Source organism: Cetorhinus maximus, chromosome 7 (assembly GCF_964194155.1).
Source record: "Cetorhinus maximus chromosome 7, sCetMax3.hap1.1, whole genome shotgun sequence".
In the NCBI taxonomy this organism is placed as follows: Eukaryota; Metazoa; Chordata; class Chondrichthyes; order Lamniformes; family Cetorhinidae; genus Cetorhinus; species Cetorhinus maximus.
Genome location: NC_135885.1, coordinates 104,542,717 through 104,566,831, shown reverse-complemented (window position 1 = coordinate 104,566,831; position 24,115 = coordinate 104,542,717). Strand labels below are relative to the sequence as shown.

The window sequence follows — 24,115 nt, the reverse complement described above, 5'->3', positions numbered from 1 at the left end:
TTCTGCTCACGCCACTGAACACACCCAACACTGACGGCACAGAAAATCCCAGCCAATATATTTGTTTACTTTCTCTGCCAGTTCCTTCTTCCCTATTATAAATTCTTCTGACTCCACGTGTAATGAACCCACATTTCTTTTGGTTAATCTTTTCCTTTTTGCATACCTATCGAAGCGTTTAAGTCCATTCTTGTGTTTCTTGCTAGTCTGCTCTCATATTCTATTTTCCCTGTCTTAATCTTTTTCTTGGTTCTCCCTTGTAGCATTCTAAAATGCTCTCAATTCTCAGGCTTGCCATTTTTCTGTCAACTTTATAGGCCTCTTCCTTTGATCTAATACAATCCTTGATTTTTTTCATAAGTCACAGTTGGAACACTTTCCTTGCTGGGTTTTTATGCATTCAAAGAATGTATTTTTGTTGTAAACTATGTATTAGTTCTTTAAATGTTAGTCATTGCCTATATACCGTCACACATTTTAATGTAGTTTCTCAATCAACCATGGCCAGTTTTCTCCCATACAGACATAGTTTCCTTTGTTTAGAGTTAAAACCCAGTTTCTGATTAAACTACATCACTTTCAAACTTAAGGTAAAATTCTATAATATTATGGTCACTCTTTCTCAAAGACTCCTTTACAACAAAATTATTAATTAGCCCTTTATCATGGCACAACACTAATCTAAAATAGCCCATTCCCTAGCTTGCTTCTCAACATACTGCTCTAGAAGACTATCTTGCATACATTCCAAGAATTTATCCTCCGCAGCATTAGTACTAATGAGGTTTACCCAGTTTATATGTAGATTGAAATCCCCCATAATTACTATATTACCCTTATTACATGCACCTCGAATTTTCTGATTTATACTGTGGGCAGTAACTTAGAACCATAAAACCATAGAAACGTTACAGCACAGAAGGAAGCCATTTAGCCCATCTTGTCCATGCCAGCCCGAGGACACCCGGGTGCCCTTTCTAATCCCACCTTCCTGCACCCGGCCCATAGCCCTGCAGCTTACAGCACTTTAGGCGCAGATACAGGTACTTTTTAAAAGAGTTTAAAGTTTCTGCCTCTACCACCAACTTGTGCAGCGAACTCTAGACACCCACTACCCTCTGCGTAAAAAAGTTCTTCCTCATGTCCCCCCTACACCTTCTGCCACTTATCTTGAATCTATGTTCCCTGGTTCTAGAATTCTCCATCAAGGGAAACAATTTTATCCTATCCACTCTATCTATTCCCCTCATAATTTTGTACACCTCAATCAAGTCACCTCTCAGCCTTCTTTGTTCTAAGGAAAATAACCCCAACCTATCCAATCTCTCCTCGTAGCTACACTTTTCTAACCCTGGCAACATTCTTGTAAACCTCCTCTGCACTCCCTCCAGAGCTATTACATCCTTCCTGTAATGTGGTGACCAGAACTGCACACAATACTCTCGTTGTGGCCTCACCAGTGTTTTATATAATTCCAACATTATATCCTTACTTGCATATTCTATACCTCTGCCAATGAAGGAGAACATTCTATATGGCTTCTTTACAACCTTGTCTACTTGAACTGCTGCCTTCAGGGACCTGTGTACTTGCACACCAAGATCTCTCACTTCATCTACCCCTCTTAGTATATTCCCATTTATTGTGTAATCCCTGTAACTGTTTGACCTCCCTAAATGTATGACCTCACACTTCTCTATGTTAAAATCCATCTGCCACTTTACCGCCCACTCCACCAGCCCATCGATATCGTTTTGGAGATTATGGCTATCCTCTACACCCTCCACTACTCGGCCAATCTTTGTGTCATCTGCAAATTTCCCAATCGTGCCCCCCACATTCACGTCCAAATCGTTAATATATAACACAAACAGCAAGGGTCCCAACACTGAGCCCTGTGGAACACCACTTGAGACAACTTTCCATTTGCAAGGCCATCCATCAACCATTACCCTTTGTTTCCTGTTACAAAGCCAACCTTTTATCCAGTTTGTCACATTACCCTGAATTCCATGGCTCTTGTTTTTATATATATTTTTTTAAAATCCCTTTGGGCTTTCCTTTATTCTACCCATCAATGCTTTCTCATGCATTCTCTTAGCTTTCCTAATTTCATTTTTAAGTTCTCCCTGCACTTTTTATACTCCTCCAGGGACTCTGCAGTATTGAGCCCTCAGTATCTGCCATAAGCTTCCTTTTTTTTTTCTTAATCCTAACCTTTATGTCCCTTGACGTCCAGGGCTCTCTGGATTTGATCCCTGCCTTTGTCTTTACGGGAAGATATTTGCCCTGTACTGTCATTATTTCCTCCTTGAATGACTCCCACTGTTCTGACAGTTTTATCTGTAAGTAGCTACTCCCAGTCCACTTGGGCCAAATCATATCTCATCTTAGTAAAATTAGCCTTTCCCTTGTTTAGAACTTTTATTCCCACCCCAACCTTATCCTTTTCCATAACTATGCTAAATCTAACTAAGTTATTATCACTATCTCAAATATGCTCCCCTACTGATATGCCTTCCACCTACCCAGGCTCATTTCCGAATATTAGGTCCAGAACTGCCCCCTCCCTGTTAGGCTTTCTACATGCTGGCTAAAAAAGTTCTCCTGGATGCAACTTAAGAATTTTGCTACCTCTCTACCTTGCACACAAACTACCCCAGTTAACATTTGGGTAGTTAAAATGTCCTGCTATTACTGCCTTATTATTCTTACACTTCTCTGAAATTTGATTACATATTTGATCCTCTATCTCTCCCTGACTGTTTGGGGCCTATAGTACACACGCAACAGTGTGATTGCCCCTTTTGTGTTTTTTACTTCTACCCATATGGCCTCATTTGATGGTCCTTCCAAGATATCACCCCTCCTCACTGCTATAATTGATTCCTCGATCAATATTACGACCCCCCCTCCTCTTCTAGCTCCCTCTCTATCTCGTCTCAATACCCTATAGCTAGGAATGCTGAGCTGCCAATCCTGTCCTTCATTTAGCCAAGTCTCAGTCATAGCTGTGATATCATATTCCCACATGCCTATCTGTGCCCTCAGCTCGTCTGTCTTATTCCTGAGGCTCCTTGCATTAAAACATATTCCATTAAGTCTTGCTAAACTCACTTCTTTCTTATCTAGCTTATGCTTCCTCTGCCTTCCAGACTCATTTACTAGCGTTTTAACTTCTAATTACATCTCAGCTTCTCTCCCACCTGAACTACTTTTCAGGATCCCCTTCCGTCCCTGCCAATTTAGTTTAAATCCACCCCAACAGCATTAGCAAACATCCCTACAGGGTATTGGTCCCATTCCTGTTCAGATGTAATCCGTCCAACTCATACAGGTCCCACCTCCCCCAGAAATGGTCCCAATGCCCCAGGAATCTAAAGCCCTCCCTCCTGCACCATCTCTCCAGCCACGCATTCATATGCGCTACTCTTCTGTTCCTATACTCACTACTGTGTGGGAACAGGAGTAATCTGGAGATTATGACCTTTGAAGTCCTGCTTTTCATTTTCCTACCTAACTCCTTAAAGTCTGCTTGCAGGACCTCATTTCTCTTTCTTCCTGTGTCATTGGTCCCAACATGGACCATGACCTCTGGCTGTTCACCCGCCCCCTTCAGAATGCCCTGCAGCCGTTCTGCGACATCCTTGACCCTGGCACCTGGGAGGCAGCATACCATCCTGGAGTCACATCTACAACCGCAAAAGCGCCTGTCTACTCCCCTCACTAATGAGTTGCATAGCACTATTGCCCTTCCACACTTCTTCCTCCCTCCCTGAGCAGTTGGACCACTCACAGTGCCATGGCCTTGGCTCTGGTTGGCCTCCACAGAGCAACTTTTACAAGTCACTCTTACCATTTTCCAAGGCCTAAAAGTGGTTTGCGAGCTAGATGCAGTTGGGGGATTCCCTGCCTGGTCCCCTTGTCTGGTGGTTACCCATTCCCTCTCTCCTTGTACTTCCTTAAGCTGCGGGATGACCACAACCTGAAATGTGCTATCCACGAACCTCTCATCCTCATGCTTGCAATGTAGTGTCCCCAGCCGATGCTCAAGCTCCAAAACCCAGAGCTCGAGTTGCTCCAGTTGAAGGAACCTCCTGCATACATGGTCATCCAGGCTGCCAGGAACATCTAGAATTTCCTACATAGCAGAGGATGTGCAAATCACAAGACTGAGCTCCTCAGACATATCTTAACTAAATAGAATATGGACCCTTGCTTTTATTTTACCCTTACTCCTGGTTGAATATAGACTAGATGTTAGATTTTCTAGATAGACTAGATCCTCTAAGTGCTGCTGAATGCCTGTCCCAGGGATCTCCTCTTGCACTCTCCTCTAGGTGGCCTGTGGAGCTGGAGCTGCTGAGGTCACAGGAAGGGGGGATTCGGTTGGGCTGGACACTCCCGGAGTCACCTGGATGGATGGCCCAGGGGACACCTGCTGATCCTCCTCCCCATGGGTGCCCAAGGCTCCCTGGCTGACTCTTTGAGGAGAAGGGGTAGCTGGATTGAGATTGAGCTATCCTGCACCCCTCTCACATACACACTGTTGGAGGCCAACTATGGGATCAGTGATGGAGTTCAGCCCACTCAGTAGTGTGGAGTAAGGTCTCCATGGCGGCTGGTATTCTACCAGTGTTGACCTCGATACGTTGGCATGCCGGCATCACCTTAGCCTGAAGGCCAACTGACTCCTCCATCGTGCCTTGTAATCTGAGAAGTGCAGCGGACATCCCTTCCTGATGTTCCCAAGCTTGCCTTTGCAGTTCCAGCAATTGTCACATGACCGAGTCTAGAGGCTCGTCATCTGACTCGAACTCAGCAAATTTCTGGCCTCTAGCAGTCCTCTGAGTGCTGGGGATCGGGGAAGTCCCTGCCGTCGCCTGTTGTGAATCAGGCAGTGCGATGTGCTCACCAGGTTGTGATCCTGTGGCTATCCTAAAGCTAGGGCCCACCAAGTTGTGTGTCTCTGTGCTGGTGGAGGGCGTGGCTGAGCCCTGTGATGGGGCTTCAAGGAAGGTGCCTTCAGGTTTCTCTTTAGAGGTTTCTTTGGGGCTTGATTGGAGGCCCTGGGTCGTGGATTCTGTGGGCTGTTTGGCAGATGTGCCTGGGGAAGCGAGGAGAGATAATTAGTGCATGGCAGCGGCCTGTAAAAGAGGACACATCACTCACAGCGTGGTTGTTTGATGGATGTTGCACTGCTGAACCTTCACTTGGTAGAGCACCACCGACCTCACCGTCAGCACAGGAGCAGTCCAGGCGGATGGCTCAGTTCTCAGAGTCCGTAAGGACCTTGATTTCAGGCATTCCTCCACTGGTCTGTGACCGCTCCCTGTTGTTGTGTACCAGCCTGTCCTGCATGAATAGAGATGGAGAAATTGTAAGCAGGACGTCTGCCAGGCCAGATGATAAGTATGCCTGGCATGTGTGGGTGGTGAGTGGTCCCATGGATGAGTTGAGGTTAATGAATGTGTGTGTGAGAGAGTGAATGGTGGTGTCTCTTGAACTGACAGTGAGTGAAGACTTGTGGATATGTGATGAGTTTGTGAGTGTATGAGTTGAGATTGTGAGAAGAGTGACTTACCCTAACGGAACGAGGAGATCATTCATTCTTTTCCGACACTGGGTGGCTGTCCTCTTTTGAAAGGCTTTGGTGCTGACCATAGCTGCCACCGCCTCCCAAGCCTGGTTGGTCATGCCGCTGCCCACCCTGTGGCCAGAGCGGGCGTAGAGGACATCACAGCAGGTCTCCACAGCATCCAAATGACGTTCCAGTGACGCATCGCTAATCCTGGGGGCTGCAGTCTTTTTGCCTTTCATGGACATCTTCCCTGCAGTACTTGTGAGCTGGAAGCACTGAGACGTGTGCGCGTGGCTGGATGTTAAATATGGTGCCTGGCGTGCTGAAGCGGCGAGGTGATGGTGCGGTGGGCGAATGAGAGCCCGCCCGCCATGGAAACAGTGTGTTTCCTGGGAATGCATAAGTAATGCAGTGGGTTTGGGACAATACGGCATGAAAACCCGCCATCACAGCCAACGGATAAAACGTTATTTTACCCGCCCGCTTCTGCACTTAGTGCAAATCTGGGACAATTCCGCCCTTTGTCTCTGTCTTCACAGAGAGAAATACTAAAAACCTCCCAGAAATAATAGAGAATCAAGGGACTAGTCTAAACAAGGAAGCCATAAGTTATTAATATTAGTTAAAAACAAGTACTAGAGAAATTAATGGGACTTAAAATAGATAAATCCCCTGGATCTGATGAGCAACATCCCACTGTGTTGAAAGAGGTGGTTGTAGAGGTAATAGATACATTGGTGGTCATCTTTCAAAATTATATAGACGCTAGAATGGTACCTGGAGATTGGAAGGTGGCAAATGTAACCCAGCCATTTAAGAAAGGTGGGAGAGAGAAAACAGGGAACTACAGACTCATTAGCCTAACATCGGTAGTAGGGAAAATGCTAGGATCTATAATTAAAAATGTGATAACAGGACACTTAAAAAATAATGGTATGATTGGGCAGAGTCAACATGGATTAACACAAGGGGAATCATACTTAACAAACCTGTTGGAGTTTTTTGAGGATGTAACTAGCAGAATAAATAAGGGGGAACCGGTGGATGTAGTATGTTTAGATTTTCTGAAAGCTTTTGATAAGGTCCCCACAAGAGATTAGTAAACAAAATTAGAGCACATGGGATTGAGGGTAATGCACTGGCATGGATTGAGAACTGGTTAAAGGACAGAAAACAGAGTAGGAATAAATAGCTCATTTTCAGGTTGGCAGGCTGTGACTAGGGTACGCAAGGATCAGTGCGCTTGGGCCCCAGCTATTCACAACCTATATCAATGATTTGGATGTGGGGATTATATGTAATATTTCCAAGTTTGCAGATGACACAAAAATAGGTGGAAGTTTAAATTGTCAGGAGGATGCAAAGATACTTCAAGCAAAGTTGGAGAGGCTAAGCAAGTGGGCAAAAATTTGTCAGCTGGAATACAATGTGGGGAAATGTGAGGTTATCTACTGGTAGGAAAATAGAAATACAGAGTATTTCTTAAATGGTGAGAGGTGGGGAAGTGTTGAACTTCAAAGGGACTTGGGTGCCCTTGTTCATGAGTCACTGAAAGCTAATATGCAGGTACAACAAACAATTAAGAAGGCAAATGGTATGTTGGCAAATGGTATGTTGGCCTTTATTGCAAAAGGATTTGAGTATAGGAGTAAAGATGTCATAGTGCAATTATATGGAGCCTTGGTAAGACCTCACCTGGAGCATTTTGTTCAGTTTTAGTCTCCTTACCTAAGGAAATATATACTTGCCATAGAGGAGGGCAACAAAGGTTCACCAGACTAATATCTGGGTTGGGGCGATTGTCCTATGAAGAAAGATTAAATAGACTGGGGCATTATCCTCTGAAGTTTAGAAGAATGAAAGGTAATCTTATTCAAACGTACAACATTCTTACAGGGTGTAACAGGGTAGATGCAGGAAGGATATTTCTTTTGGCTTTGGGGGGGTTGAGAACCAGAGAACACAGTCTCAGAATAAAGGGTACATCATTTAGGACTACAATGAGGAGGGATTTCTTCACTCAGAGGGTGGTGAATCTTGGGAATTCCTTGCCCCAAAGGGCTGTGCAGGCTCAGTCATTGAGTATATTCAAGACTGAGATCAATAGATTTCAACATATTGAAAACATCAAGAGGTACGGAGTTAGTGCAGGAAAATGGTGTTGAAGTAGATCAGCCATGATCTCATTGAATGGCGGAGCAGGCTCAGAGGGCTGAGTATTCCCATTTTCTGTTTATATCCCACCTTTTAAATGTTAGCTAGGTCTAATTTATTTCAACAGAGAGAGAGAGCTCCTTGGGATGTTTTACTATGTTAAAGGTGATATATAAATCCTATTGTTGTGCTTTGTGCCATGTTGCATGGTACCTTAATTGAGATATCACCCCCAGTCCCCCTATAATTTCCCATCCATTATAAATTAATAGATGGAAATTGTGATAGCACATACATAAATTGCCTCTGTGTAGGGGAGAGTCAGAGGGTCAGTGCTTGGACCATAGATCCATAAAATTTACCCTTACATTTCAAATACCCCATCCTAAACTTATTTAAGGACACACACAAAAATATCCAGATTCATGCATTTTCTCTGGGGTATTTTTCAGGGGAAAGCATGAATGCCGTCCCCCACAACTACAAATTTCACAGGCAAGTATCCCACATTTGGGGATATCGTAGGCATCAGCACACCAGGAGTGCAATGGGATAACCCCACCCTGGGAGCACAACCTTCATGAACATTGTCTCTCTCCTGCCAGGTATCTCCTGCCACATAATCCCATTATCTACACAATATCCGCACTGACAATCATTGGTGGAATGTGAAGCAAGTGGTAGAATTACTTTGTCATTTTTCAAAAATAAATGTGAGTGTGGGAAACATGGAGATTTATCATTAAAACAGAAAACAATTCTCCTAAACACAGTTGAACTTATAGGACTGGACCTCCTGCTGGGTATTCCTTTGAAAATCGCAAAATGCTTCCTTGAAAAATATTTAGGTTTTTCATGAACTTTCAATTAATTATTGGGTTTCCAATCATTTGGCATTATACCAAATTTCAGACATAAAGAAGCTTGCCAACCTCCAACTTAAAATCTTCACATTAAATCACTGGAGGGGTAGGGCAGGTATCTTTTCAGAACAGCAGTCTTTCCCTTCCACAAGTATTCTTTCCTTCTACTATCTAAAAGGTTTTAAAAAACTATGTTTGCTCTCACCAAACCACGGGCTGATTTGTCACATCGTCTCTCCTATACTTTTTAATTATTCCATCCTCCATCTCATAGCTTTTCTCTTCACTTGGGATTTATTAAAAAAGGGGCAGAATTCTGGCTCTCCCATCACTGATGAATATTCATTAAATTACACATCTTTTGTGAAGCAGCCCTCTTTGTAGTAGCGAGAACAAGACTACCTTCTGATACACTTAGAGTCACTTATAAAATACACACTGAGCATGAATGGAAGTACTTATATATTTAGCAGCTTTTAATTTTTGCACTTATGCCACACACATTGATTTTATTTTCTTGGCTCTTATAAAAAAACAAGCACTCACTTGGCATTAGTTAAACTGAACAACTTGAATGCAACTGAACTCAGCAAATAGCCCAGTTGAGTGAACGATTATGATGATTTCAATGTAGGAAATGCCATAGCTTGCTTTATCTCAATAACAAGTTTGCCTGTTGTAGCTATTAAAATGAGTGGCTGTGTTTTAAAACAAGCATCAGAAATTTACACAGATAAAAGTAATATACTGCTGATGCTGGGAGGAGGCTTCAATCGAAGTGTTTGGTGGAATAAGTGCAAGCCTGAAGGAACTAGGATGGGTGGAGCGGCAGGATGGCCAGATCAAGGTTAAAAAAAAAGCACAGTCCGGCATGTGGTCGCGCCACTGTTTAAGGGTGTGCAGGCCGAGGGAGAATGGATGACTCTCAGTCAAGCAGGGCAGGCACGAAAGGCAGGGATCGCCTGAGTGCATCTTGCTTTCCAACTGATTGTTCTAAATGCTGGCGAGAATAATGGTTCCTCTGGGGAATACAACCAGAGCCATAGCCACAGCACCATGGGCGGCTCAGATGCACAGGAAGAGGAAGGTCAGGAAAGGATGTACAATAATTAGAGGGAACAGACAGGCATTTCTGCGGATAGTATGTTGACTCCCTGATGCAATGGTCAAGGATGTCACAGAGCAGCTGCAGAACATTTTGAGGTGGAAAGATGAACAAATAGAGCTCATGGTTCATATTTGTAGGAAGGAAGAAGAATGAGGTCCTGCAGGCAGATTTCCAGGAGTTAGGAAAGAAATTAAAAAGTAGCATTTTATAGATTATAATCTCTGGATTACTCATAGTGCCCTGAGCTAGTGAGTAGGGGAACAGGTGGATACTGTAGCTGAATGCCCGGCTGCAGAGTTGGTGCAGGACGAAGAGCTTATTGGGACTGATTCTGGGGAAGGTGAGACCTGTACAAGCTGGACTTCAACAGGATTAGGATCTATATTTTAGTGGGAGGTTTGCTAGTGCTTTTGGGGAGGATTTAAACTAACTTGGTATGGGAATGGGAACATGAGTGTAGATGCAGAAGGAAAAGAAACAAAGTTGGGAATGGAAGGCAGAAAGTAATTAAGCAAGTATAGGAGGCCGAGAAAACGGAAAAAAACAGAACATGGACAACAAAGGAGTTGTTCAGTAGCTAGTGGTATATACATCAATGAAAGAAATCTAGTGAATAAGATAGATGGGCTGAGGGTACAGACAAGCTGTCATAGCCATTACTGAAATGTGGCTTAAAGAGGAACTGTCCTGTTTAAAGGGTTGTCAGACAGGATAAAGAGGGCAGTAAAAAAGGAGGGGTGCCGCAATACACACAGCTATAAAGGAGGGTCAGAACACACAAAGGAATAATTAAATGAGGCTTTGTGGGTTGAAATGAGGAACAAAAAATGGGCAATCACATTGCTGAAAGTATACTATAGATCCCCAAATAGTCAGAAGGAAATAGAAGAGCAAATATGGAGACAAGTTCCTGAGAAGTGCAGAAACATAAGGGCAGGAATAGTAGGGGATTTTAACTACCCTAATATTAACTGGGATCTGTGTCAAAGATACAGAGGGCACAGAATTCTTAAAATATATTTTTTAACAAGTACATTGCAAGCCCAACAAGGGGTTGCTCTGTACTTAGTTTTAGGAAATGAATCTGGTAGAAAGTGTATCAATGGTAGTGCATTTTAGTGTTAGTGATTATAATTTACTTAGATTTAGAGTAGGTATAGAAAAGGATTGAGATAGGACAAGAGTGAAAGTTTTAAATTGTGGAAAGGCCAATTTTATGAAGCTAAGATGTAATTTGGCAGAAGTGAACTGAAGCAGATACCTTAAGGTTCATTAGTGTCAAAGCAGTGGGGGGCATTCAAGGAGGAGACAGTGAGAGTTCAGAATAAATTATGTTTCAACTAAGAAAATTGGTGGGACTCCAATACTAGGCCCTTTAGATGTCAAAGAGCAAACAAAATAGGATAAGGCAAATAAGAGAGTGCATGTCAAATGCCAAAAACTCAATACTTTAGAAAGCCTGGAGAAGTATACAGAATGCAGGGCTGAAATTAAAAGAGAAATTAAGGAAACAAAAGGAGGGCCTGATACAATACTGACAAGTAAAATCAAGGAAAAAGTAGCAGGCCTCCCCAGCTTGAAAATGGCAATAACTTTAGTTTCTCTCCAATTGATGGATTAAAGCCAGTTGTGTAGAAGTTAATAAAGAAGCCAAACAGCCACACCCATAAGATCCAAAGTTCTTAGGAATTCAGGATATTCATTCCTGGGGCTTTCCTTGCTTTAGTCGAGGAAAGGGCTGTGTCACTGTCAGCTTTGATATAGGTAGAGGAAAGTAGGGATGTTGGAGGAGATAATGAAATTGTCTTGGAGAATTCCTTAAGATCTTCACAAACACTTTCCTTAGTTGAGGTGGCCTTAGAGTTGAGAAGTGGCCTAGAAAAAACAGCAAATACTGGTACGTTGGAAGGTTGACCCTGAGCAAGTGAAGCAGCTCCAAGGTTTTTGAGTAGATTCTCAGTCTGTCCACTTGTGTGAGTGAAATTGAGCTCCTCTATAGTCTCCTGCCACCTTTGTCATCTGGAATTATCCAGAGATTCCAAGAGCTCAGTGGCAACATCCCTAGGGGCTTTGTACCCCTGGAGGAGTTCCTCAGTTTCAGGCACCCAGCAAGGTGTGTAGCATTTAATGAAAACTATATGGAATGTATTATTGGCAACATTTTTCATTATCTGACAGAACTTACAATAGCTATTAGAGATAGGATTGAGGTTAGTGATCTGCTCCTCAACTTCTGCTGTGAATCAATCCCCCTAGGTTTTACAGAAGTTCCAGTGGACATAATCAGGGATATCCCTATTCCAATGTGTATTAAGGCTGGTCAACACTAGCTGTGTGGGAAGTGAGGAACAGCATGGTGCACTTCCTCACATCCCATGCAGCCAACATCATATAGATGTGGAGCTTGGAGGCACTAGATTCATCATCAATATTATAGTCTTTGACAGGCAGTCACACTTTGCTCATGACTTACCTTCCGCTTTTAATTGGAACAAGGCAAGTAATAGCTGAACTGCATATGTTGAACAAGGTGGGCCATGTGAAGATTGTCATTATGAAGATAAGCACAATATTGGTGTAATGTAAGAAGAGCTTTGCACTTATCCAACTTCTGCTATACACACTTTCCTTTATCTAATAGTGCAATTTGCATACACAGACATGGCTAAGAAATCCAATACTCTGGCTAGATTTTGGGCTCTACAGATGCACAGAAAATGCAGAAATCAAAAAGTTTCCATCAGTGATTCTATGCTTCTCCAGAGGCTGCATTGTCAAGGCCACCCCCAAGAGTGCAATCCCTAAGAAATCAGTGAATTGACAAAAAATTCTACTTTACCCTGTTAGCCTCACTATAAAAACCCTTGAACAGGTTACACCTTGCTGAATGAGGTGTGACTGTGTTTGTCTTTAATCTGATAATTACCACTAAACGCCCTCACTGAAAAGCTGACTTTATATTTGTGTATTGTCAAATTTTCTCATTATCGTAAAAAATTCCTTTAACTTCCTGGTTTGTCGTCTGTAAGAATACTTCAATATGATTGGCTACTTACCCTGCTTGCTGACATCACCACTACTGGATGCCTCGGGATCCCCTGAGTTTCGCACAGGTTTAAGATGTCAACAGGAAAGGGGGAGTCTATGCCACAGAAACCACTAGATCTTTTTTTCTTAATTAATTTTAGGAGATGTGGGCTTCGCTGGCTAGGCCAGCATTTATTGTCTATCCCTAGTTGCCCTTGAGAAGGTGGTGGTGAGTTGCTTTCTTGGACCGCTGCAGTCCATGTGGTGTAGGTACACCCACAGTGCTGTTAGGGAGGGAGTTCCAGGATTCTGACCCAGCGACATGAAGGAACGGCGATATATCTCCAGGTTAGGGTGGTGAGTGGCTTGGAGGGGAACTTCTAGGTGATGGTATTCCCATGTATCTTCTGCCCTTGTTCTTCTAGATGGCAGTGGTTGTGGGTTTGGAAGGTGCTGTCTAAGGAGCCTTGGTGAGTTTGTGGGCAGTTATCCTTGAGACCAGCAGCGAGAGTCATTGCTTCACCACTGACTGCAAAATCCGAACCAATATGTTTATTGTTGCATTTGAAAGATGTGTGAAAGAAAGAGCAGGAGTTAGACCCTTACTGGTATCACATTTATACTGCTCAGAGGAAATTAAAGATGATTCACATCATTATATGTAGTTTTTTATATTGACAGAAATGTTTCGTGCTTCACTACACTAAGTATAATCAAGTGTAAAATAATTGATAGTTTTGTATTTGAACTCTGAACATTTTTGAAGATATTTGTGGAAACTTCTGTACCATTATCACCCAGTTTTTGTCTAATGATGAGGTCACTGTGGGACCAAAATATTGCAATTGGTTGAAGTCCAACCATTCTGATTCAGGCAGACCTCAATTTCAGTGGCCAGAGCTCCAACTAGAAATAATCAGCAGCCTCACGAATATATGTTAATCAGAGCCAGATGACAATGTACAGACTACCACGTACAATCTCAATCATGTTCAATAAGTAGGACATCAGTGTAGGAGATCAGTCAACAGAAATATGATTTCACATCACAACCAAATTCAGGTCATAGTGTGATAAAAACATTTAGAGACCAGGAACTAATATTTGGATAACAGGTATGTGGATCACAATGCACAAAAAGCCCATGCCTGTCCAGTAAGTTCAGACAACATGCCAACTTTGTGCTGCCTGCTCATTATAACGATTTCTGTGAACAACCAGTCCTCAACCAAAGGCTGGAGGGGGAGAAGCTTGCCTACATGTCCTAATCCCATGGAGGAGATGGTTCTGCCAATATGGGAAAGGCCATTGCCTGGGCTGTGACCACCAACAGGAAGCCATTGGAGATGAGGGTATCGCTATACCTAATGTCCCTTGTCTTATTCCACTTCTCCCTCATCCCACAGTTTCTTCTGACTGCTGTCGGTTTAAGAATGTACTTGGTAATTTCTCCTCTCCTGTCACCACAACACCACCTTTTTCTCTTCATCCTTTCAGATATCCAAGAACTGCAACCTGCCTGTGCAATGCAGGAAGAGCAAGAAGACAGTGATGATGAAGACACATTATCACTCAATTGAACAGTGCAGCCATTAGCTCAGATGCTGAGCCTGCACATGATTTAGAGGATTGGACAGAGGCACTATCTGCCCATACTGTGACACTAGGCACAAGCATGCTACAGCCAAGGGAGATGAAAAAGGATAGTACAGATGCTAGCTCACCGGATGATTGTATGGGAATTTACTGCAGAGACAATGGCTTGGATTTTCGCAGTGTCACGGAGACTCCACGATGTATTGAAAGTGGCGGGCAGACCACAGTTCCAAATGTTGCGTCCCCATATCCGGCAGAAACCATTTTTGCTTGTGGGGCAGGGGGAAGGAGGGAAAAAATGGGGTGGGAAGTGATTCCCACATGTGGGAAATCCAAACTCAGCACTGAGTTCAAATACACCTATCTTCGCAGCAGCAGGGTCCTTAACCCACAGTGTGGGAGTTACCAATTTTAAAAGTAGACATAAATGCCCTTGGGGGGAGATAAGATATGTAGAACTGTCAAGCTATTTAAATACTTAAAACTATTTTAAAAAGGAAAAAGTTGCCTGCCTGCATCTGAGTGTTGAAAAGAATATGTTCTAGAAGTTTCAATGGCTATTTGCTGACATAGCCATAACTACTTTCATTCTAGTATTATTACTGCTTGATTGATTTCCACAACCTATCATTATTACCTTTGGTGTGGGGTGGCAGGGGGGTCTGTAAATTCAGTTTAATTCACTGCTTAAAGGCCTAGCTGTCTTTGATATGGGGTTATGGATACAAATGTTTATTTTTATAAGGATTCAGCACTTGAGGGATTTTAAATGTCTTGAATGGGCTTTCATGAATGAGTGTGTTTTTTTACTTAGTGAAGTCTGCATTACATGTTCAAAACTTTATTTTATTTCATCTTAGCATGGCTCCTGAGGTCTGGCCATGGTGGATACTGGGAGTGTTGTCATACAGGCTTTTAGGCCATGTGGATGAGTGGGCAGTATGAGTTGTCATAAGTAGGCTCTAAGTTGGCATAGGGGCTATAAGGGACTAAGGGGGTAGGTGGCTGGCATGTATGGGCAAGGGGAGTTGGTCAGGGATGTGAGGGGTGAGGGCTAGTGCACCTAATGTTTAACAAAACAACTGGGACAAAGTCCCAAAAAACTGAGGCAGGCTTTTTAAACAGCCCGCCTTGGCACTCGACAACCCCTGGGGCCGACTCCAATCTACATCCAGGGATGGTGGGCCCAACTTCATTCTGCAACATGCCTCCAGAAGGAAGATCCCACCATTTAGGGCACTTTTTCCTCTGCCCCTGGGAGGTGAGGCAAGCCTGGAAATTTCCTATGTCTGTGCAGTCACCTCAGGGGCAAAAATGCAGGTCTGATGAGCATACATACCCAAATGCTTGGTACACTGGAAAGATTGCCAGATAACCTGAATTCAATACGAAGGAGCACTCCAGCAATAACTTGGCACATGTATTTGTGCAGTGCTTTGAGCCTATCCTATCCAGCAGGGAAGTAGTGGGCAACTCTGTTAGCAAACCAGTGAATCCAACCATTATGCAGTGCCCTTTGGTCAAGGTTGCATCTCCCACTGCAGCTTAGTACTATCATGCAAACTTGGATTGCTGCCATCATTGCTGTGGATTACTGTTTTCAAAGGGACTTTCAGGGTGTCACAACAGGCCAGCAATCAGTCCTCCTACAGATCTGCTCCCTCAAAACCCTTTGTGGGTATGGTCTCCTGCTGAGAGCCCTACTCCCCCTTCTCTTCCCTCTTCTAGCAGCATGTCTTGCTCTTTGTGGTCTCCGCTCATGCTCCCAATCATGTTCAATGCCAAGAGGAAGTCCTGCTAGGCTACCTGGAAACAACTGGCTTGGGCATATGCCTTTAAATCATGAAAAGTATTTTAGTGCCAGCTTGTAGACTATTGAAACTTTTAACAAGTATGGAAACGTGCCCAAAACATGTGGAATTGCAGCAACAGCCAGGAGAAATTACCGGCAACTAACTCTGTAAGTAGTTGCTGATTTCTTTAAATAGCACTGTTAGGAGGTCTTTCATGCTTTTCAATGCATATCCAGGAATGGGAAGTTAACAGCAGGTTTGGCTTTAGCTTGGAGCGCTGAAATGGCAGCGCTGGTGCCAAAACAGCACAGCACATCAATTCACTCCATCATCTAGCTGCTCTGGTGGCCATTACGTGGGTGCACACTGACCACTTTCCCAATATTAAGTCTAACACACTCCTTCAGAGGTGTGTGCACGTGTGTCAACTATGCCATTTTGGAACCTTAAGTAGCTTCATAGCGCCCAAAGAACATGTGCTGTCAAGCTCAGTTTCACCATCAAGTTTTTTGATTTTCACATTTTAAATCCTAAGATTGCATTGATTCTGAAATATCTGCGCATCTTTGATTAATTTTGATGATTTGTTTATCCAGTTATCTATCTATTGGGGTGAAATTGGTCTCTGATGCTAATGAATAACAGTTGATATTACACCATTATTTTCCTGAATTAAATGAAAATCAGACTGGGTATAACACAAGCTTCTGATTTATTCTTGCTCCTGCTAAATACAAATTACAACCCCCTTTATCTGTTGGACAGTATAAAATCTACCATCCTCAAAAAGCAATGACATGGGAGACCAAGGAGCAACATAGCAGCTTTAATACATCTAGTCATGTGGTCAAAAATCAGCAGCAATACCAGCAGATTCCTTCTTAACTCCAGTATGAACTGTATGAGCAGTTGCAGCTTTGGCCAAGATCTGGGCATGCTGAGTTCCAGATTTACAATGAAATTTCCAAACAGTCTTTTGAGGACATAGCCATCATCTTCTCCTATATGGCTATCAAGGCAAAGGTTTGAAGACTCCCCAAGCTAAGAACTCCAACATCCCAATCTTCAGTCATGGCCTGACCTATACCTTCTTTCACCATGTGTATTTTACCAATAACTTTTGGGCCCACGCAAGGATCCAAGCTGAGATCAGGGTCTGAATCCCTGAATGACAACTTGGGAAAGTGGGAATATGGAAAGGGTTCTAGCAGTCAACTCCAACCAAGAAATTTAAATTAACATTTTTGGCCCCATGGAATCACCCTAGAGGTCTCCTCCAACTCACTCTAGATCTACTCCCTCTGGCTTTCCTCTTGACCTCCAAATTTGAAAAGGGTTAGCAGCAGAAGCTGTGAGCACTTGTGACAAGAAGCACTCCCATTTGCAGATCATCAAGATCTCTGTGCCTAAATGGGTCCTCAGCAATGAATAGGCAAATGATTGGCCCAAATCCAAATTAAACACAAAGACAATTTCATTATTCTGCCTTTTCCTGAGAATAGTGCCAAGAATGTGCTTACATTTGTAATTTTGTATTGGCGGCAGAAAGAGAATTCTACTTTCCTGAATCTGCAAGGATCACGTTTAGATGGTACAATAGCTGCAGATGTTGAAGTCAGAATCAGTTGTATTCCCTTTCAGAATGATTCTGTTAATTTAATAGCAGTATTAAAACTTAATATTTGAATGCTTTAATAATAGAAGAAAATCGCAGATGTACTTAACATAACCAACTCCATCACTTAAAGATTGGCATTGAGGGTGCCTTCATCTGGCCAGGTCCTACTTTCTAGAATTCCCTCCCAAAAACCTCTGCCTTCCATCTTTATCAGCTGCTTTAATCCCACCTCTTTAAGCACCCTCTCCTAATTTTCTCCTTTGGCTCAGAATTCAATTCTCATGATACTTTTGTGAAGTACCTGAAGAGAAAAATTGCAGTGCTATGGGTAAAGAGTGGGGAGCGGGACTAGCTAAATTACTCTTGCAGAGAACCAACAGGGATTCAATGGGCTGAATGCCCTTCTTCTGTGCTGTAACCATTATATGATACTAATTATTTCATACTTCTGTCTTTTTGGTATAACTGCTTATGGATTTTATCAAGCCCATCCTTTTTGGCCCTAATCCCATTCACTTTATTTTCCCACATTCTATTCTCAACCCCGCATCAGTTTTTATCCAATCTAATACCTTGATCATTGTTTATATTACATCATTCGCAATTATTGGCCTGAATCTTCAGCCAAGTGGCAATCACCATCAGATTGCCGCTTCAACCGTACTTTTAGGCACTTTGACACAGCTCTGCATTTCTGGCCGGGTCTTCTGAGCCCAATCTGGAGGGGTAGCCGGAATCTCCCCAGAAATACGGAATATACAGTCCATCAGAGAACTCCATCACAGCACTGTAGCATCAGGGGGAAGACTGGATACACCCCCTTTTTACAGGATTAGCTGCTGTAAGGTAAGTTTAAATGTCCAGTGTGAATGTTAGTGAATAGGTAAATGGATGACTGTTAGTGCATGGGTGAGTGGAAGAATGAGTGAATGGATAGGGTGGGTAGGTACATTAGGAAAGTGGATAAGTGAGTAGGGTGGGTGAAGTAAGTGAGTAAGTTGGTAGGATGGGTGAGGTAAGTGGTTAGGAGGGTAGGATGGCAGCTGGGTGAGTGGGTAGGTGGGTCAGGGGGTAATCGGTCCGGGTTGGTCAGAATAGTCTGATTGGGGGTTAATCATGTTAGGTCGAGGAGTAGTCAGGTAGTGAGGAGTATTTGGGGATTTGGGGGATATCGTGGTTGGGAGGGGTAGCTGGTTCAGGATGGATCGTCAGGTCAGTGCTGGTCAGGTAGTAAGGGGTAGTTTGGGCAGGTTGGGGGGTTGGTTGGAGGGTGGTCAGAGAGGGATAGTCAGGTCAGGTCGGGAGGGGTGCTTGGGTTAGGTTGGGTCAGGGGGTAGTTGGAGGGTCTGAGGGAGTAGTCAGGGGGATGGGGGGGTGATTGTTCCATAGTTATTTCCTTATCTAACATTTCCTGGGTAACTATACAGGTAAGTATGTCGGAACTGCCTGAAGAGTCCGACTCTAACTCAGAGTCGGAGAATTTCGGAGGATCTCGGGGAGCAGGGGAATTGTCCATTGGAAGTTCAAACTTCTTGGGTAATTCCTCAGAGCTCAGTGCGTCTAGGGGGGATTGTGAAGCAAATCTTAGGTCGTATGACTAGTCTCTGACAACCTGGAGACTGGAAGCTCTAAGCCATTATCTTAAAGCACATTATATTACGGTCACTATAGCTAGAACACAGGGTGGATGTGAGGAGTGTTGACACTGAACAAAGTCAATAAACTCTCAGCAAGTAAAGGCTCTGTGTCTTAGTTTTGATTTCACAAACTGGCGTGGATCCTGCTAACAGCTTATTGGCAAAGATGGGAATAACTAATCTCAAATTAACATCTCTCATGACCCCAATGTTACTTATTATAGATTCAAAGAATCTTACGGCATACTAAGAGGTGTTTCTCTTATTGTGCCTGTGCCAGCATTATGAAAGAGACATCCAAATGGACTCACACCAATGTGTTCTCCCCGCAGAATTGAATTTTTTTCGTTTTCAAATTCCCTTTTGAAAGTTACTATTGAATCTGCTTTGACCACCTTTTCAAGAAAATAACAATTCACTGTGTTCAGAAGTATTTCTCATGACACCAGTGGTTCTTTTGCCAATTATCTTAAATTGGTGTTCTGTTACCAACCTTCCTTGCTTTGAGTATTGCTGAAAAAAGGCATTTTGTCAAAGCTTTTCGTCTTGCACTCATCAGGACAATTGCAAGAATACCAATGTCAGGGGAAGGAACAACTTTATACAGTATGAAAGTGCTGATTGGTTGGCAAGTGGACTCTGCAAGAGGCATGGCTATGGAGAATGCACCAGTTAATGGTAACTGTGAGTTAACTGCCAATCATTGTTTGAAATTTAAATTATGCTGACAACCAATTTAAGATTGTCAGTCGGGCTCGCAGTTTGGTGCATTAGCATGTGCTGGAAGTTACATATATTAATATGCAAGGCCTTGTTCTTTGCAGACAGAAAGAACATGTACACACAGTGTGTCTGTTTCTAAACAAAATAAGTGATAGCCATTAGCTGGTTCTTTCCTCATGGCAATGCCTTAACCAATCGGAGTCAAACTACCAGGGTTTAAAATTTCAAACAATGCTTGGCAGTTAACTGTCAGTCACCATTAACTGGTGCATTCTCCATGGCAACACCGTTACCAATCAGAGTCCATTTCTCAACCAATCAGCACTCTCTTCTCGTACAGTATAAAGTTGTTGCTTCCCCCACATTGGTACTTTCTTGCAATTGTCCTGATGGGTGCAAGACGAAAAGCTTCGACAAAATGTCTTTTTTCATCAATACTCAAGTTCAGTATGTCCTTATTTTATCAAAACCCTTCATATCACCTTGTATAGTACTGGGCTGCACATGGATTCAGATATAGTAAAGTAACCGACCAAGAAATATCTTCTAGCTTGCACGTGGGTTCAGGACCCAAAGGGCTGCCACCATCCATATCTTTAGGAGGGAAAGGGAGAACACTGAAGAGAGTTCAAACCCAATCACTACCCGTTATGAGGTACTTTGAAACTATGGTCCTCAGCATAGGTGTTTACATTACTGAAATCGAGATTATTTTATCATGTCACTTTATATAAATCAACACATTAATGGTACTGAAGAATTGTGTCCTCTACATGTAAACTAATCAGTTTTTGTATACTGTGATATTTTATTTATGAGGAGAATCCATCAGGCTGTTAACTGAAATTTAGATGGCTACAAAGGTTTCTAAAGATCGAGCTTAAAAAAAACTGCGAAAGAACATTAAAACACATTTAACCCACACTTATAATTGAAATTATTGGCAATCACAAGTGTCACTGATGCAATATTTATCCTTCTCCTCTCCTCATTGTAAGGAGAAGAATCTGGTGGAATTGATGCTGTGAACAGATGGCTGAGGATGGTTGGAGCCAGACCCATAGGCTGCTTAAGTGAGACAGCTGGTTGGATCATCATTGTCAATCGGAACTGGGACCTAGAAAGCCATAGGAATTTTCCTTCACACTTCCATTTGACAATATGCTTCAACATGATGCAGAATGTGATATTCTGCCAATAACTATATCAATATTTTTTAAACCACAGTTTAAGTTTTCACAATGCTTTAAGAGATAAATTAATTATGGTCTGTTTTCGGGTGCATAACTGATGACATGTTTATGGTATGCATGTGTACTTGTGGGCTCAAGGGGGTTTCAGCCATAAGTAGCATGATCATGACTGATCAATCCCTAACTGCAGAGCTTCTATTTTCCATTTATGTATGATATGAATTTCATTAATTGTAGAGTGTTTGGTCTTCATTGTTACTTTTAGTGAAAATCACAATTCAGACTGTGCTTAGCTTCAAAAAGAGTGGAATTTTGAGAACATGATCCATCCTTCAACTTGTTTTGATACAGTTGATAGCACTCTCACCTCTGGGTCAGAAGGTTGTGAAATCGAGTTCCACTCTTGGACCTGAGCACAAAAATCTAGGCTGAAGCTCTAGTGCAGCACTGAGGAAGTGATACTCTATCAGAGGTGCCGCCTTTTCAATGAGACACTAAACAGAGACCGCATCTGCCCTTTCAATTGAACATAAAATATCCCATATCACTATTTCAAGGAAAAGCAGGGGCATTATCCCGCTAACCTGGCCAATATTTATCCCTCAATCAACATCACAAATGCAGACGACCTGGTCATTATCACATTGTTGTTTGTGGGAGTTTGCTGTGCCCAAATTGGCTGCTGTATTTCCTCCATGACAACAGAGACTACACTTCAAAAAGTACTTAATTGGCTAGAATGTGTTTTGGGACGTCCTGTGGTCATGAAAGGGACTACATAAAAGAAAGGCCAGAATTTTACGCTGTTCATGCGGCTGCGCGCCCAACCCGGAATCACGTGAAATTGCACGAGAAGGTGTCGGGTGCGCGTCCCAACGTTACCACACTCGCGCGTAACATTACAGTCAGCAGGTGCACGCGGGAGTTGGAAGTGCACCCGCCGACAATTAAGCGGGCAATTAAGTCCAATAAGGAGCCACTTGTTTACACAGCTCCCATTGACTTTTACGGATGGCAGATGGGCCAATTGACCAGGCGGCCTTCACAGTTTCGCTACAAACTACATCCAGGACGGGATGAAATGTCTGGGGTTAAATAAAATAAAAGATGTTTGAGGGATGATCTGTTGTGTAGGCTGCTGCCAGGTGCTTGCATTTATAGCATCGTCACAGTTTGCCGCAGTTTATTGAGCTTATTTCATTTCTAAATTACTGCAGATCCCTGAGGCAGATCCACAGCAGCCGTCAGTCTTCAGGGAGCGCAACCACACACCGTCCCTTCTCTCGGTGTCTGCTCTCTTCCCACACCACCGCCCCCAATCCCGGCAGTGCTGAGCCTTTCTCAGTGCATGTTTCACACTGGCTGGTCATTAATGGCCAGCCAGCATGAAATTACATTTGGGGGCCGATTGCAGACAGAAGTGCATTTCGCATCCGATTCCGGACCCGCCGATTGTGCATGCCTGATGAATGTAAGATTCAGGCCCAAGTCTGTCTTTTCTTTTTAAAGTACTTGACGATCGCTGCAGCCAATCTGGTGCTTCAACTGTTGGTCAGGTGATGATCACTAAATTCATGTGATCACAGGTGCCGATGTGTCTGAAAAATATGGTGCAATTCAATGAACCACTAACATGAGCACAATAGGGAAATTCTCTTTTCTGACCTGGTGGCGTGGCCATTTTATTGGATGGCGACTGCTTCGAACAAAGGATCTTAATGTAAAAGATCACAGATACGTGGGTGTAATGTAGTTATGGCCGGGACTCAGTGCACTTAAAATTCCACAAGCTTTTGAGCTGTTTGATTTGATTCTGTCCAAATGCTTAATTTGTTACGTTATGTTATGTGGGTAGAAATCCTAGAAATTCCAGGCCAGCAAATACACATTTGAAAATCATTTAACTTGACTATATAATTATTACGCTTAAAAGAAAGAGGAAGAGAGAAAGGAGAATTAGCATAACAATTCCATGGTAGGAGATATAAAACTCCATAGAAAGTATAAAACAAATGAAACAGAAAAATAAAATTAAAGAGTGTGTTTGGTGTTTGACGCACCTTATCTTAAGACAGCTAGTTATAAAATATTGCAGGAAAAACTAGGGGGAATAAACAGGGAAATACAGTGGGGGAAGTACTAAATAAATAAAAATGTAAAATCAAAACCTGGATATAAAATAATTTTTTTTAACACTCTGCTCTCAGCATGGAATCTCACTCGGTATTAGCATGAGTTGTAAGATCAGGAGCAAAAGGTAGTGCAAAAGATTGCTGGCACTCCCAAGCTTCTGGCTATTAAATTTAATGTGCAGAAATTCATGAGTTCCATGAATCAAACCCTGGACAGCTGTAGCGTAATGGGTTAATAGAATACTCATGGTAATGGTAATGTAGATCATGATGTAACAGTGACATCAGCAGTCATGTGCTAGACACTCGGAAAAGAGGATGGAACAGTCTGTACTCATGAGACATATACCTACTCTGTAACCTACCTTACATATGGGCCTGAATTTTACCTTCGGCATGCGTGCCTGACATGCCAGAATATAATATGACACGCGATGACGTCGGGCGTGTGTCCCAATGTCATCACGCACTTGCACGATATTTCGTTCAGCAGGCACTGCCGGAGTCGGCTGCACATCTGCTGATAATTAAAAGACCTATTAAGGCCATTAGGGACCTAATTAACTTGAAATTTACACTGCTCTAAAGCTAATACTAATTAAATAAAATCTTTATTTTGAAAATAAAAACATGTCCCATCTCATGTGACTCAGTCGCGCAGCTCCGTGCCTCAGGGAGATTGAAGCGCTC

At 42.8% G+C, this 24,115-nt stretch overlaps 1 protein-coding gene and 1 non-coding gene across 2 annotated transcripts in view; both read right to left on the bottom strand.

Annotated features, from left to right (window-relative positions):
• The window catches only part of myo16 (myosin XVI), a 654,305-nt gene that overhangs the window by 615,735 nt on the left and 14,455 nt on the right, over positions 1–24,115 (bottom strand). The gene's annotated exons all lie outside the window — the stretch shown is intronic.
• On the bottom strand, positions 8,185–8,348 carry LOC144683121 (U1 spliceosomal RNA). Its single transcript, XR_013577172.1, has one exon. It is a non-coding gene; the product is annotated as a U1 spliceosomal RNA (small nuclear RNA).